At 42.6% G+C, this 5427-nt stretch overlaps 1 pseudogene; it reads left to right on the top strand.

Annotated features, from left to right (window-relative positions):
- Window positions 1-411: 411 nt before the first annotated feature.
- Window positions 412-1049, top strand: Sgms1-ps1 (sphingomyelin synthase 1, pseudogene 1; annotated as a pseudogene).
- Window positions 1050-5427: the final 4378 nt, after the last annotated feature.

Raw genomic sequence — 5427 nt, forward strand, 5'->3', positions numbered from 1 at the left:
TCTCATTGAACATAACCATAATATTCTTTGCCACATTCATCTATGACTTAAATTTAGGCAGGTGACCACTTTGTCAAAGCAGTCTCTAATCATAAGCTAGCCAATAAGGGATAGTATACTGCCTGTATGATAAGTGACTACTGACATCTGAGAGCAGTCTATCAGTATCATGAAGAAAGTGGTTTATTGGTCTAACCAAAAAGGTGACAGACTGGCTGCTGAAGAATGATATACCAGAAAGTTGTGAAACTTTAGAACATTTCACAGGCCAGAAGTTGATCAACCTAACTCATGCTTTCAAACCACCACTATTTCCTACCCCCAGCCAAGAGACACCATCCTGTAGATTTTCTGAAAACCAGCAGAAGCTCTTAGAGTCCGTGAAGGTGAAACAACATATGGCACACAGAAATGGCTCTGTCACTTCAGCATTGGTATTACTACCCATAATAGTAGTGTGATAATTTTTTCTGGTTTGTTCTCACTAAAGTGATTATTTCAGTCACCATAAACAAATACGTCTTAAGGAGGTACAGTCTCCACTCCCAGACATGCTTTTTGACCATATTACCTAGAAGGAGTGGGCCTTTTTTATCTGCAAAATTAATGGCATGATCCTTGTTCGACTCTTATTAATTCAGTTGCTTTTAAATAACAATCAGTTGTCACCAGAAGGTTTTATTTTTTTACTCTGCATAGCTGGGATGCTCTACCTGCGTTTTTTGTATTATGTTATCTGCAACTACAATCCCAGTACTTGGCATGCATTTTCACTGTTCCCAGAAACTTTTAGGAGACTAGAGGCTTGAGACCAAAGACTAAATAAGGTCATTGCTGGAAGTGGATTCTCTATCACTGGCTCTTATAATGCATATGGTGACTATCTGTACAGTGCCCCTATGGTCATGCAAGAAAGTGCCTACCTCTTTATCAATGAATATTTCCCTTAGCCACTCTTGTGGTACCACTGGATTTGCTGGCTTTCCTGCATCTTTGGAATATTTTGTATTCCCTTAACACACGAGCATTATACTGTGGGTATATACTAATACCTATAGCACCACAAGGTATTTCCCTGATTCTGCGACTCTGTCCCAGGCCTTTAAGGCTGTCAATCGACACCATGCCAGAGTTTCTTCATCATATACAACCTGCACCTCTACTTCAGCAAAGCAGCCTTCACCAAGCAGTTGATCTGTGGATATCTCTCTGCCCCTAGCTCTATTTTGTCGTGTTATCTCCCTCACTTCTCTCCACCACAAAATCCATTGTAAATTTTCAGCAGGCTCTAGAATTGCTCTTACCATATCTTTCCAGTCTTGAGGGATTACTCTATTTTTAATAGCCCAAAAAATCAAGATTTGTTTTACAAATGGTGAATGCATTCCAAAATTAGTTATGCTTTCCTTAAATTTCCTCAATTCTAACACATCCATGGGTTGCCATTCAAATTCTTCATAACCCTGTAGATGATCATCGTCTGGAGGCCTTTGTTGTACACTAACTGGATAGACTAAAGTTTGTTTCCTAATAACCTTAGGTTGACGTTCCCTAATTTTATCTTCTGTCTCTACCTGAGTTTTTTCTTTAGCTGTAATTTTAAATTCCTCTCTTAAAGTCTGTACCCATGCTTCATATCTCTCCTTCTGTCTTTCCTCCTGTTCCTTGAGTTCCTGAATTCTCTGTTCAAGGCTTTGCTTCCACACTTTGAATTTTTCTTTATATTGTACTTCTAATAATCTGCTTTCCATTTTCTTTTGATTGATTAATTTTAAAAAGTTATTCTCCAAGTCTTGCTTCCAAACCTCATTACTTTCTCTCTGCTGTTCAGTATGACCTGTGAGCTGTTGTATGTTCTGTTCTAACATCCTTTCTAGTTCCTATCTACCACCTTCCCTTTATCTTTCTGTCTCTTATTCTGATCTATAATTTCTTGTGTCTTCAATTCTAGTGTTCCTTCTAGGCTACATTGCCAAGACTTGATTTTCTCTTTCTGTTGTTCATGTTGTTCCATAATTACCTGTGAAAGACCCCCGGAGAGGACCTTTCCCTCAGGAGGAGTCCCAAGCGCCCAATGACCGAGCCGAGTCCACTCGGATGCAATCAGCAAGAGGGTTTATTGGAAAACACAGGTACCTGCGGGCACACAGTCTCTTCGGAGGACTTGCGCGCCCAGCAGCTCCAGCATGGGGCTTTTATAGGGATTGGGGAAGCAGAAGCGGGTGTACAGAAGCAGATGCATAGTTACGGGGATTGGTGGATTCAAACGAGGCACATAGACATGTTCACATATGATTGGCTATTTCACATGATGAGGTAATAAGGTATAGCTACACACATTGGCAGGTTTGGGGCGTCTTGGATGTCGGGGGCTGGGGGCTTATCTCTTCCTGCCAGGTGGCCTGTGAGTCAGGTCCGGTACTCCTGGTCTGTTCTGCATTCCTTTCCTTTTATGGCCTGTTAGTTCTAGCGGCAGGGCGGGGCTGCCTGGACTTGCTTTTCACAGTGTTTAGTCCTGAGTTGAAACATACTCTTTTAACTTCATATTTTTAAACCTTAAATCTGTATAATTTTCCTTTCAACCTGTATCTTCTGTTCTAAGCCCTGCTTCCATAATCTTAGCTTCTCTTTATGTTGTAATTCTGATATTGCAGCCTCTGCCTTATTTTGATTTGCTAGTTTTAGTAAGTTATCCTCTAGACTTTGCTTCCAGATCCTATCTCTATCTCCCTGCTGTTCAATTCGATCTATGAGTTGTCGAATTCTTTTTTCTAGCATCTCTTCTAGCTCCTGTTGCCAAGACTTAAGCTTATCTCTCTGTTGTTCAGAGTCATCTATACATTTCAGAAATTTCTGTTCTATCATTACTTGTAATTTCTTTTTTAAGGCTAGAAATTTGCTATCTAGGGCCCTGTCTTTTGAGAAGATATAGTAAATCAGAAGAATGAATATTGCAATACGGGTAAATGATAAAGTGTCTATTTCCTCAAAATTCACAACCGTCAGACCATTCAAAATATCATTCCATAAGGCCCAAAAGATATTCATTGTGTTTCTCATCTTTAAGTATCAAAAGGTTATATATCTCTCTTACATCAAAGTAGTACCTGATCTGAAGCCCTTTGTACCTTTTTCTCCCTCTGCCTCAGAAAGTATCAAAAGGTTATATATCTCTCTTACATCAAAGTAGTACCTGATCCGAAGTCCTTTGTACCTTTTTCTCCCTCCGCCTCAGAACACATGCAGTCCTCTCGATTCTTTGTTCCCAGGGAGGGGCCTCTTTGGGTTGTCTCCCACTTTGCTTGGTCGTGTGGTGATCTCAGCAATCCTGTTCAATGTGCCGGCCAGAAAACTGCCTCACAGGCAGTTGTGCTCTAGGTTCTCCTATCCCTTTCTTCGATTCTAGATGATGCCCTGGGCTGTAGCTCTCCATCTGGGGTTTGGGGCAGGGAGCCTCTCTGCAGTTCTCCGTAGACCCCTCAGACCCAGTCAACTCCCAATCCACCAGTACTCCTACCTAGATCTCTACCAGAGCCCTATTCTGGGGGTGAGAGGGAAGTAAACTTTTATCTCAGGTTAGTTGAGTTCTAATGGGCGCCATTACTACTTTGGGCGCCATTTTGTTGCAGTAACCTCTCCAACCCGAATCGGCCCATACAAAGAAAATGCAACTCGATTAATATGAAAACAATCTAGTGTCTAGATTGGGCAGATCCACCCTACACTGTCCTATTCCTCGCTCCCAAATCCCTCATCACTTGCACCTTTTATTTGCCAGGTCTCCAGCTTCTCCTTCTCCCAGGACTGACTCCTCTCTCCTCACCTTTTCTCCTTCTTTCCCCCCTCCTCCTGACTCCTCCCTCTGCCCAAATTTCGAGCTCTTGCCTTTATTTTACAAATTCAGTGGGAGTCTCTGATAAGGTCACCTGAGTCCTGAGTACGTGACTAGGGTCACTAGGCAGCCATCCTTGGGGGAGCAGAATCAGCATCAAAACAGAGAGAATTCCAAGGCAAACCACAACAGCAACCTACTCAAGAAAATACTTCACTGGGACTGTCTTCCCAGGTGATTCAAGATTGTGTTACCTGGTCATGATAGAGTGCTAAGGCAGAAGTAGGTCGGTTGGTGGAGGAGCAACCTCATAAAGGCAAAGGGCGGGATGATGGGATGGGTGTTTTGTGAAGGAGAAACTGGGAAGGGGAACAACATTTGAAATGTAAATAAATAAAATAACCAAAAAATTTACAAAAAGAAGTAGATTATGAAAAACTAGTTAAGTAAGTTGTCTTAGCTGAGGCTTTACTGCTGTGAACAAGACTATGACCAAGACAAGACTTATAAAAGCAACATTTAATTGGGGCTGGCTTACAGGTTCAGAGGTTCAGTTCATCATCATCAAGGCAGGAACATGGCAGCATCCAGGCAGGCATGGTACAGGCAGAGCTGAGAATTCTTACATCTTTATCCGAAGGAAGCCAAGAACAGACTGAGCATCTCACGCACCTATGAGGAAGATCTCCAAGCCCACCCCCACAGTGTCACACTTCTTCTAACTAGGCTACAACTTCTTTTTTTTTTTAGATTATATTATTAGATATACTAATTTTCTTTTAAAAAACTTACTTATATTTATTTCACACACAGATCCAAGCACCCCCTCCCAGTACCACCTTCACCCCCTTCCCATCCCCCCAGAGATGGGTACCAACATCTCCCACCCTCCACACCCTACCTCTAGTACATCAAGTTGAAACAGGACTAAGATTATCCTCTCCCTCTGAGGCCAGACAAGGCGGTACAACTAGGGGAAAGGGATCCAAAGGCAGGCCACAGAGTCAGAGACAGCACTTACCCACTCCATTTATTAGAGGACCCACATGAAGACCAATCTGCACCTAAGCTATATACGTGTAGGGGGCCTATGTCCAGCCTCTGCATGTTCTTTGGTTGTTGGTTCAGTCTCTATGAGCCCCAAAGGGCTCAGGTTAGTTGACTCTATAGGTCTTCTTGTCGTATCCTTGAACCCTCTGGTTCCCTTAATCCTCCCCCTCCCCACTCTTTCACAAGACTTCCTGGACTCTGCCTGATGTTTGGCTGTGGCTCTCTGCCTCTACCTCCATGAGCTACTCGGTGAAGCCTCTCAGGAGACAGTTATGTTAGGCTCCTGTCCACAAGTATAGCAGAGTATCATTAATAGTGTCAGGGGTTGGCTCTCTCCCATAGGGTAGGTATCAGGTTGGGCCAGTCATGGCTACAACTTCTAATAGTGCCACTCCTTGGCCTAAGAAACACTACTTTGTATCAAAAAGCACTATCCACCTAGATGTAATATCATTCTTAAACAAATGATAATCAGAGTGTATACCCATAATTTTGTGTGGTGTTTGTGATCATATACCCCCTGCCATATTTTCTAAACTAGGCTC

The sequence above is a fragment of the Rattus norvegicus genome, chromosome X, assembly GCF_021556685.1.
Source record: "Rattus norvegicus strain SHRSP/BbbUtx chromosome X, alternate assembly SHRSP_T2T, whole genome shotgun sequence".
Lineage (NCBI taxonomy): Eukaryota > Metazoa > Chordata > Mammalia > Rodentia > Muridae > Rattus > Rattus norvegicus.